The sequence below is a fragment of the Salmo trutta genome, chromosome 12 (assembly GCF_901001165.1).
Source record: "Salmo trutta chromosome 12, fSalTru1.1, whole genome shotgun sequence".
NCBI lineage: Eukaryota > Metazoa > Chordata > Actinopteri > Salmoniformes > Salmonidae > Salmo > Salmo trutta.
In genome coordinates this window covers 46,361,071-46,373,396 of record NC_042968.1, presented here as the reverse complement: position 1 = coordinate 46,373,396, position 12,326 = coordinate 46,361,071, and positions in this window count along the sequence as shown.

Genomic DNA, 12,326 nt, shown 5'->3' with positions numbered 1-12,326 from the left:
CACCAGCTGTCAGAGCAGCTCACAGATCACTGCACCTGTACACAGCCCATCTGTAAACAGCCCATCTACCTACCTCATCCCCATACTGTATTTATTTATTTATCTTGTTCCTTTGCACCCCAGTATCTCTACTTGCACATTCATCTTCTGCACATCTACCATTCCAGTGTTTAATTGCTATATTGTAATTACTTCGCTACAATGGCCTATTTATTGCCTTAACTTACCTCATTTGCACTCACTGTATATAGACTTTTTGTTTTCTTTTGTTCTACTGTATTATTGACTGTATGTTTAGTTTATTCCATGTGTAAATCTGTGTTGTTGCATGTGTCAAATTGCTATGCTTTATCTTGGCCAGGTCGCAGTTGCAAATGTGTCATAAGCGTCGTTGTATGTAGACCAAAACGCAGCGGGTATGTGAATGCTCATCTTCCTTTTATTGAAGAAAAACCAAACAAAACACTTACACAAAACAAACAACGAAAACAGTCCCGTTAGGTGCTCAGACTATACAAGGGAAACACCCACCCACAAACACAAGAGAAAATTAACCCACTTAAATATGGCCTCCAATTAAATGCAACGACAACCAGCTGCCTCTAATTGGAGGTCGTTCCAAAACCCCAATATAGAAATAGAAAACCCAGATAAACACATAGAAATAGAAAATATAGAACATACACCAAAAACCCCGAAACACACAAAACAAACACCCCCTGCCACGCCCTGACCAACCTACAATAACAAACAACCCCTTTAACTGGTCAGGACGTGACAGTACCCCGCCCCAAAGGTGCAGACCCCCGAAACACAAAACCCCACAAAAAATAACCCCAAACTGAAGGGAGGGTGGCTACCGTCACCGACGGCTCCCGTGCTACACCCCCACCCCCTCCCCAATCTTCCAACTATGGAGGTGGCTCAGGCTCCAGCTTTAGTCCCCATCCTAACCTGCCCACCCCCCTTGAAGGCTCATGGCTGCTTGAAGGCTCACCACTGCTAAAGGCTTTGGGCTAAGGCGCGTTGCTGGAGGCCTCGGGCTGAGGCGCGTCGCTGGAGACCTCGGGCTGAGGCGCGTCGCTGGAGACCTCGGGCTGAGGCGCGTCGCTGGAGACCTCGGGCTGAGGCGCGTCGCTGGAGACCTCGGGCTGAGGCACGTCGCTGGAGACCTCGGGCTGAGGCACGTCGCTGGAGACCTCGGGCTGAGGCACGTCGCTGGAGACCTCGGGCTGAGGCGCGTCGCTGGAGACCTCGGACTGTACCAGTCTGTACCACTCTGCATCACTGTCCTCAGTCAAGATATACAGTAGACTGGTCCAGTCTGTACCACTCTGCATCACTGTCCTCAGTCAAGATATATAGTAGACTAGTCCAGTCTGTACCACTCTGCATCACTGTCCTCAGTCAAGATATACAGTAGACTGGACCAGTCTGTACCACTCTGCATCACTGTCCTCAGTCAAGATATACAGTAGACTAGTCCAGTCTCTACCACTCTGCATCACTGTCCTCAGTCAAGATATACAGTACACTGGTCCAGTCTGTACCACTCTGCATCACTGTCCTCAGTCAAGATATACAATAGACTGGTCCAGTCTCTACCACTCTGCATCACTGTCCTCAGTCGACTTCTTGGCGTTCTATTATGTGTCCTTCTGCCTCTTCAATTGACATTTGAACAGATCTTGCATTGGTTGATTCTAGTTAAGTAGCAGTTAGCTTCTAGCCGTCATGAAAAAGGAGCAGGCTAACGCTAGCAGTGCTAGCCCACCTATGGTTTTATCCACGGCTGGGCACAGATGCGTCAGGTGTGAGATGTTTTCCACACGGTGAAGATAAAGCGGAACTGGAAAACGGACAGGGATTTGTCCGCCCTAAATGCATCACCATCAAGCAGCTTAGGGAAGAGTTCCTCCGACTGTTGGCTTTGCTGAGTGAAAACGGATAATATGCTCTATAAGTACACCGACCTTTCTGTAACCCAGGAAAAACCTAATCTCAGTTTTAAATGCCTCTTACAGCAAAGCTGTTGATGAGTCGGGTGGTCTGTTAAGCTCAACTCCGCGGCCCGTGGGTGACTGGACGCTCGTGGGGTGTAGGAGATCGGGGAGGCAGTCTGGTTATCCTTCATCTATCCGAGGAGATCCGATCCAGCTGTCAAACAGCTTTGGCCCACTTGAGAGGGACCTACCAGCCCCGGTAGTCAGCACGGATCCTGGGTGTATACCACCAGCCGGCGGCCGCCCAGTGGCACCCTCCCCCACGGCCACCGCAGTTCAGCAGGTCACTTCCCCATCGGATTCCATCCCAACCACCATCCTTGTGGGCAGTTTGATGGTGAGAGATTTAGCCCTGCCTAAGATCTGTGGACCGAAGTCCACTGTTACCCAGGAGACTGTGTCCATGACATCAACTACCTCCTGCCCACAGTTCTGGCCAACTACTCCAATAAAGACACTTTCATCACTCACGTAGGTTTTAACGACGTTCGTTTTAGGCGATCTGAGGAACTGAGGGAGGACGACACCCTCGTTAGCACAGGGAAGAGAATAATGATCTCTTACCCCCTCCTGTGCTGACGAAGGGGTTTAGAACGTTTCAGCCGACTCTTTGCCCTGAACGAGTACCTGAAGAAAGTTTGCAAAGACAGGAATGTCTTTTTTTGTAACAACTTTGATTTGGAACAACCAGTACTTTTTAATTAAAAGAGACAGGATTCACCCTAACCTCAGCGGTTCCAGGATCATTTCCAGGAACATCAAACTGTTTTAGAGACTGACAGACAGCGTCTGGTAGCGCTCCAGTCCCAGCAACATCAAACTGTTTTAGAGACTGACAGACAGCGTCTGGTAGCGCTCCAGTCCCAGCAACATCAAACTGTTTTAGAGACTGGCAGACAGCGTCTGGTAGCGCTCCAGTCCCAGCAACATCAAACTGTTTTAGAGACTGACAGACAGCGTCTGGTAGCGCTCCAGTCCCAGCAACATCAAACTGTTTTAGAGACTGGCAGACAGCGTCTGGTAGTGCTCCATTCCCAGCAACATCAAACTGTTTTAGAGACTGGCAGACAGCGTCTGGTAGGGCTCCAGTTCTCCCTATCAGCAACGGAGGACTTGGAAACCACATGTGAGTAACCAAATGTATGTTCCTTTAATCCCGCCTTCTAGTGAGTTTGTACAAACTGTCATCTCCTACCATTCTGATAGATTGTAGACTGTCAGGAAATATGGTTGTAATGTTAATAATTTGGTTGTTATTCCATTGGTTACCTCGAGTCAAATGCTCCAGGGGCAGAGTGGCCCACACTCATTGAATATAGCGCTTTTAAATGTTAGAGCAATCAATGGGAAAACCTTTCTCGTCAGTGACCTCATTACTGAGAGCAAAGTTGATTGGCTGTTTCTCACTGAAGCATGGCTGTCATCAGACTGTAGTGCTGCTCTTATTGAAGCTTCCCCCACGGACTACAGCTTTCATACTCTATATGAAAATGTAACAAGGAGAGGGGGACAGCATCTGTTTCTACTAATGCTCTCAGCTGTAAATATACTTTGTTTAGCGACGTTGGGTCTTTTGAGCATCATGCTATACTGTTTAAATATCAGCCACCAGTGCTGGCCATAAACCTGTATAGACCACCAAAGCACTGCCCCACTTTATTTACTGATTTATCTGAACTATTGTCTATTGTCCTTGAGAACTATGATAAAATCATTGTTTAGGGTGATTTTAATATTCATGTTGACAAAGAGACTCCAAGGCCATTGAATTTATGACTCTATTGAGCTCTATGGAATTTGTTTTAAATTATTGCCGTCATTGTAAATAATAATTTGTTCTTAACTGACTTGCCTAGCTAAATAAAGGTTAAATAAAAAATTTAAATATAATCCAACATGTTACTGGGCCCATGGATAAGTGAGGAAATGAATCAATTAAAGAGAGATTGCAGAAAGACAGATCACCATTAATCAGAATAATTTGAGAGTGCTCTTCTCTACCATTGATGGCCTGATAAATTCTACCCTCGCAAACCTATGTGAACTTTCCTCCACATCTAAATGTGAGGAGATTGCTGTATATTTTACACTTGACGAGAAGTTTGATGATACAGTGCCTTCGGAAAGTATACAGACTCCCTTGACTTTTTCCACATTTTGTTACGTTACAACCTTATTCTAAAATAGATTAAGTACAACAATTTCATCAGCAATCTACACACAATACCCAATAATGACAAAGCGAAAACAGGTTTTTAGAAATGTTTGCACATTTATTAAAAATAAAAAACAGAAATACCTTCCATAAGTGTTCAGACCCTTTGCTATGAGACACTAAATTGAGCTCAGGTGCATCCTGTTTCCATTGATCATCCTTGAGATGTTTCTATCACTTGATTGGAGTTCACCTGGGGTAAATTCAATTGATTGGACATGATTTGGAAAGGCACACACCTGTCTATATAAAGTCCCACAGTTGACAGTGCATGTCGGAGCAAAAACCAAGCCAAGAGGTCGAAGGAATTGTCGATAGAGCTCCGAGACAGGATTGTGTCAAGGCACAGATCTGTGGAAGGGTACCAAAACATTTCTGCAGCATTGAAGGTCCTCAAGAACACAGTGGCCTCCATCATTCTTAAATGGAAGAAGTTTGGAACCACAAAGACTCTTCATAGAGCTGGCCGCCGGGCCAAACTGAGCAATCGGGGGAAAAGGGCCTTGGTCAGGGAGGTGTCCAAGCATCCTTATGGTCACTCTGACAGAGCTGTAGAGTTCCTCTGTCGGGATGGGAGAACCTTCCAGAAGGACATCCATCTCTGTAGCACTCCACCAATTAGTCCTTTATAGTAGAGCGGCCAGACGGAAGCCACTCCTCAGTAAAAGGCACATGACAGCCCGCTTGGAGTAGGCCAAAAGGTACCTTAAGACTCTAAGACTATGAGGAACAAGATTCTCTGGTCTGATGAAACCAAGATTTAACTCTTTGCCCTGAATGCCAAGCGTCACATCTGGATGAAACATGGCACCATCCCTACGGTGGCAGGGACGGGGAGACTACAGGCAAAGATGAACGGAGCAAAGTACAGAGAGATCCTTGATAAAAACTTGCTCCAGAGTGCTCAGCACCTCAGACTGGGGGCAAAGGTTCAACTTCCAACAGGACAATGACCCTAAGCACACAGCCAAGACAACGCAGGAGTGGCTTCGGGACAAGTCTCTGAATGTCCTTGAGTGGCCCAGCCGGAGCCCGGACTTGAACCCGATTGAACATCTCTGGAGAGACCTGAAAATAGCTGTGCAGCAACGCTCCCCATCCAACCTGACAGAGCTTGAGAGAATCTGCAGAGAATAATAGGAGAAACTCCCCAAATACAGGAATTCCAAGATTGTAGCGTCATACCCAAGAAGACTCAAGGCTGTAATCACTGCCAAAGGTGCTTTAACAAAGTACTGTGTAAAGGGTCTGAATACTTATGTAAATGTGATTTCAGCATGTTATTTTTTTATATACATTTGCAAAAATGTATAAGCTGTTTTTCATTATGGGGTATTATGTGTAGATTGATGTGAAACAAATAAAATTAAATCAATTTTAGAATAAATCTTTAAAGTAACAAAATGTGTAAAATGTCAAGAGCTCTGAATACTTTCAGAATGCGCTGGCCTACCACCCAAAGGCACTATGAATTTAGTTTCCCTGGTTGACACAGACATGTTTAGGAAAGTGATATCACAACTTAAGCTTTCTACCTGCCTTCTCAATCCTTTCCCTACCACCTTCTTCAAAACAGTTTTAATTGCATATCTGAAGAAGCGCAAGCTATTGTTATTCACTCCCTGTTCACAGGCACTTTCCCCACTGCACTAAAAACTGCTATGGTGACACCCCTTCTGAAGAAAAGTCATCTATATTCTTCAGCTCTTAGCAATTTTCGGCCAATATCCAACCTTCCATTCTTAAGCAAACTTCTATAGAAATTGATGTTCAAAAAGCTAAATTGTTTTTTAAGTGCCAACTGTATTTTTGAAAAATTCCAATCTGTTTTTTTCATACCCAGCACAGCACAGAGACAGCCTTAGTTAAAGTGGTAAATGATCTTAGAGCCAACACAGATGCCAAACAGCTCTCTGTTCTTGTACTCTTAGATTTAAGTACTACATTCAACACTGATGACCATGATGTCCTTCTGGACAGACTGTAGAGGTGGGTTGGCCTTTCCGGTCCAGTTCTAAATGGGTTTAGGACCTATTTTACCGGTTGAGAGTTTTTTGTCACCCTTGGTGAACATAACTCAGAGACAATACATATCACGTGGCGTTCCACAATGTTTGATTTTGGATCCGGTACTGTTCAGTTTCTATATGTTCACCCCATGCAGCGTTATCAGAAAGCACAGCATTGATGTTCACTACAACGCAGACGATACACAGCTTTATATTTCTGTGTCACCAGAGGATTTTAGCTCCACGGATAAATTATTAGACAGTATTAGTGATTTGAGTACTTGGACAGCTCACAACTTCCTCCAGCTAAATCAAGACAAGACTAAGGTATTTATTGTTGGAGCCAAAGCACAGAGAGAGAATCTAGATGCACATTTTAATTAACGGACAATAAAGATAAAACACCAGATAAAAAACCTAGGAGTTATTTTAGATTCTGAACAGAACTTCGAATCACCCATTAGGAATGTGACCAAAATAGCTTTTTTCCACCTGAGGAAGATTGCCAAGGTGCGGCCGTTTCCCTCTCAGGCTGATACAGAGAGACTCATCCATGCTTTTATTACAAGCAGGATTGACTACTGTAATGCTCTTCTGTCTGATCTACTCAACAAAGCCATTGGTCAACTACAAAACATACAGAATGCTTTAGCACGGGTACAGACCAAGACCAGACGGAGAGCACACATTACACCGTTTTCAAGGTCTCTGCACTGACTGCCTGTGAGTTTTAGAATTCATTTAAAGATTATTCTATTGGTTTTTAAATCAATCCACGATTGTTCACCCCAATACATGTCAGACATGCTTTTAAGTTATGTGCCCAGTAGGTCCCTCACATCCTCTGGCCCTGGCCTTTTAACTATCCCAAAGCCTAGGACCAAGAGGCATGGAGAGGCAGCCTTTAGTTAGTATGCCCCCAGCTTCTGGAATAGCCTGCCGTAGAACCTGAGGACATATTTAAAAGAGATCTTAGAACACATCTTTTACCTTTTCTTTCCTCAGGATGCTTTTTAGTTGTTCAGTTTGTCATTCTTTAGTTTTTTTAATCTTATGTTTAACTTGTGTAGTAAATATTTCAGCTTATATTTTCATTTTTTTATAATATTTTTTTTCCCTGTGAAGCACGTTGCATTGCTTTCCATGTCTGAAATGTGCTGTGTAAATAAAGCTTGATTTGATTTGTAAGAACACATGATAGCGCTTGTACCATAGAACAATGTGGCTCTGACGCACCTTGAAGAGGAGAGATGCTACTGTGTGGTCAAACTAAAAGATTTGAATTTTAACTAGGCAATTAAGAACAAGTTGTTATTTACAATGACAGCCTACCCCAGATGTCACTGGGCCAATTGTGTACCACCCTATGGGACTCCCAATCACAGCCAGATATTATGCAGCCTGGATTTCAACCAGGTACTGTAGTGATGCCTCTTGCACTGAGATGCAGTGACTTAGACCACTGCGCCACTTGGGAGCCCAACATCAAAGATGCTACTGTGTGGTCAAACTAAGACATCAGAGATGCTACTGTGTGGTCAAACTAAGACATCAGAGATGCTACTGTGTGGTCAAACTAAGACATCAGAGATGCTACTGTGTGGTCAAACTAAGACATCAGAGATGCTACTGTGTGGTCAAACTAAGACATCAGAGATGCTACTGTGTGGTCAAACTAAGACATCAGAGATGCTACTGTGTGGTCAAACTAGGACATCAGAGATGCTACTGTGTGGTCAAACTAAGACATCAGAGATGCTACTGTGTGGTCAAACTAAGACATCAGAGATGCTACTGTGTGGTCAAACTAGGACATCAGAGATGCTACTGTGTGGTCAAACTAGGACATCAGAGATGCTACTGTGTGGTCAAACTAGGACATCAGAGATGCTACTGTGTGGTCAAACTAAGACATCAGAGATGCTACTGTGTGGTCAAACTAAGACATCAGAGATGCTACTGTGTGGTCAAACTAGGACATCAGAGATGCTACTGTGTGGTCAAACTAAGACATCAGAGATGCTACTGTGTGGTCAAACTAGGACATCAGAGATGCTACTGTGTGGTCAAACTAAGACATCAGAGATGCTACTGTGTGGTCAAACTAAGACATCAGAGATGCTACTGTGTGGTCAAACTAAGACATCAGAGATGCTACTGTGTGGTCAAACTAGGACATCAGAGATGCTACTGTGTGGTCAAACTAAGACATCAGAGATGCTACTGTGTGGTCAAACTAAGACATCAGAGATGCTACTGTGTGGTCAAACTAGGACATCAGAGATGCTACTGTGTGGTCAAACTAGGACATCAGAGATGCTACTGTGTGGTCAAACTAGGACATCAGAGATGCTACTGTGTGGTCAAACTAAGACATCAGGCTGGTATGTTTTTCTCTCGGCCACAGCTGTTTATTGTGTGTGTGTGTGTGTGTGTGTGTGTGTGTGTGTGTGTGTGTGTGTGTGTGTGTGTGTGTGTGTGTGTGTGTGTGTGTGTGTGTGTGTGTGAGAGAGAGACATTCACCCATCATCCTACGCTGAACATGGTGAGACAGACTTGCATAAGTCACCTGTTTGACCAAACATATGGAGCATACTATATCACTACCTGCCACACTAGCATGCTGCGGTTTGCACACATGTCCATCCCTGTGGACCATGTTACAGGTGAACCATGTTACAGGTGGACCATGTTACAGGTGGACTATGTTGGTGGTGAACCATGTTACAGGTGGACTATGTTGGTGGTGAACCATGTTACAGGTGGACCATGTTACAGGTGAACCATGTTAAAGGTGGACCATGTTACAGGTGGACCATGTTACAGGTGAACCATGTTAAAGGTGGACCATGTTACAGGTGGACCATGTTACAGGTGGACCATGTTACAGGTGAACCATGTTAAAGGTGGACCATGTTACAGGTGGACCATGTTACAGGTAGACCATGTTACAGGTGAACCACGTTACATGTGGACCATGTTACAGGTCAACCAAGTTACAGGTCATCCACATTACAGGTGAATCATGTTACAGGTCATCCACATTACAGGTCAACCACGTTACAGGTCAACCACCTTACAGGTCAACCACGTTACAGGCTACCAAAGCATTTGCAGCGATACGCCATTACATCTGGTTTGCGCTTAATGGGACTATCATTTGTTTTTCAACAGGACAATGATCCAACACACCTCCAGGCTATGTAAGGGATATTTGACCAAGAAGGAGAGTGATGGAGTGCTGCATCAGATGACCTGGCCTCCACAATCACCCAATCTCAACCCAATTGAGATGGTTTGGGATGAGTTGGACTGCAGAGTGAAGGAAAAGCAGCCAACAAGTGCTTAGCATATGTGGGAACTCCTTCAAGACTGTTAGAAAAGGTTGAGAGAATGGTTGAGAGAATGCCAAGGCAAAGGGTGGCTACTTCGAAGAATCTCAAATATAAAATATATTTTGATTTGTTCAACACTTTTTTGGTTTCTACATGAGTCCATATGTGTTATTTCATAGTTTTGATGTCTTCACTGTTATTCTACAATGTGGAAATAGTAAAAATAAATAAAAACCCTTGAATGAGTAGGTATTTCCAAACTTTTGACTGGTACTGTATGTAGATGGTAATGAATCATTCAGGAGAGGATTCTGGGTAATCCCTGCACACTGTTCCCTTTGCTTTGTCGTGAATTGACTGTGACACTAAAACCCCATTGGACGGTAGTGTCTGTTTAATACAGGAAGAATACTTAATGCCCTGTCGCTGTGCGTTTAGCTTGATGCTAACATGGAGATGAGGGTAAGTATATTGAACTAAAGATAAGCTCAGGGCGGTAGCCACGGTAACAGGTTTTAAACACACTTAAGTGCAGATTGATGTAATCAAAATGAAGTCAACTCAATTGAGATCTTACTTGTTGTGCACTCTCCATCTGCCTCACAGATGGCTGGCTGTGTGTGTGTGTGTGTTTGTGTTTGTGTGTGTGTGAATGTGTGTGTGTGTTTGTGTGTATTTGTGTGTGTTTGTGTGTGCGTGTTCCTGAGGGTACCTCATTGCCACCAGCAATGTTCCAATGTGAGTTAAATGTCCTGCCTTGCCTTGATGCTCCTGTGTTTAAGATAGGAGTTCTCCTCAAAGTGTAATTCTGGCCCGGTGGTTATCTCTGCCATGTATCACCTCTCTGGCTCTGCTCCTGTTAACTCTCCTGGTATACAGCTATTAGACAAAGGCCCTCCCCCCTGTTAAATCTCCTGGTATACAGCTGTAGGATGAAGCCCCCCCTCCCCCCTGTTAACTCACCTGGTATACAGCTGTAGGATGAAGCCCCCCCTCCCCCCTGTTAACTCTCCTGGTATACAGCTGTAGGATGAAGGTCCCCCTCCCCCCTGTTAACTCTCCTGGTATACAGCTGTAGGATGAAGCCCCCCCCCCTGTTAACTCTCCTGGTATACAGCTGTAGGATGAAGGCCCCCCTCCCCCTGTTAACTCTCCTGGTATACAGCTGTAGGATGAAGGCCCCCCTCCCCCCTGTTAAATCTCCTGGTATACAGCTGTAGGATGAAGCCCCCCCCTCCCCCCTGTTAACTCTCCTGGTAAACAGCTGTAGGATGAAGGCCCTCCCCCTGTTAACTCTCCTGGTATACAGCTGTAGGATGAAGGCCCCCCCCCCCCCCCTGTTAAACCTCCTGGTAAACAGCTGTAGGATGAAGGCCCCCCCTCCCCCCTGTTAAACCTCCTGGTAAACAGCTGTAGGATGAAGGCCCCCTTTGCCCTTGTTAAAACCTCTCTAGGGTAGGTGGGACGCTACCGTCCCACCTGGCCAACATCCGGTGAAATTGCAAAGCGCTAAATTGAAAATACAGAAATACTCATAATACACATTCATAAAATATATAAGTGTTATACATTGGCTTAAAGATTAACTTCTTGTTAATCCAACCTCGGTGTCAGATTTCTAAAAAGGCTTTACGGCGAAAGCATACCATGCGATTATCTGAGGGCAGCGCCCAGCACACAAAATATTACAAACAGTTACCGGCCAAGTAGAGGAGTCACAAAAGTCAGAAATAGCGATAAAATGAATCACTTACCTTTGATGATCTTCATATGGTTGCACTCACAAGACTCCCAGTTACACAATAAATGTTAGTTTTGTTCGATAAAGTTCCTCTTTATATCCAAAAACTTCAGTTTTGTTTGCGCGTTTTGTTCCGTAATCCATTGGCTCAAAGGCAGTCACAACAGGCAGATGAAAAATCCAAATACTATCAGTAAAGTTCATAGAAACATGTCAAACGAAGTTTATAATCAATCCTCAGGTTGTTTTTAGTTATAATAATCAATAATATTTCAACCGGACAATAGCTTCGTCAATATAAAAGAAAAACAAGAAAGGCGTGCTCTAGGTTGCGCGCACCAGGTCGGGCGCACAAAACAGGTCTGGGGACTTTCCACTATCCACTCACTCAGAGTGGTCTTACTCCCTAATTTTTCAGAATACAAGCCTGAAACAATTTCTAAAGACTGTTGACATCTAGTGGAAGCCATAGGAAGTGCAATTTGAGTCCTAAGTTAATGGATACTGTATTGGCATTCAATAGAAAACTACAAACATTAAAAAAATCCCACTTACTGGATGGATTTTTCTCTGGAAAATAGTGCCCCCTACCCTAGTGAGGTTAAATCTCCTGGTATACAGCTGTAGGATGAAGGCCCCCCTCCCCCATGTTAAATCTCCAGATATGAAAGGGACATCCTTCCTACTGTCTCAATCAGACATGAAAAGGACATCCTTCCTACTGTCTCAATCAGACATGAAAAGGACATCCTTCCTACTGTCTCAACCTGATATGAAAGGGACGTCCTTCCCACTGTCTCAGTCAGCTATGAAAGGGACATCCTTCCTACTGTCTCAACCTGATATGAAAGGGACATCATTCCCACTGTTTCAACCTAATATGAAAGGGACATCCTTCCCACTGTCTCAACCTGATATGAAAGGGACATCCTTCCCACTGTCTCAACCTGATATGAAAGGGACATCCTTCCTACTGTCTCAACCTGATATGAAAGGGACATCATTCCCACTGTCTCAACCTGA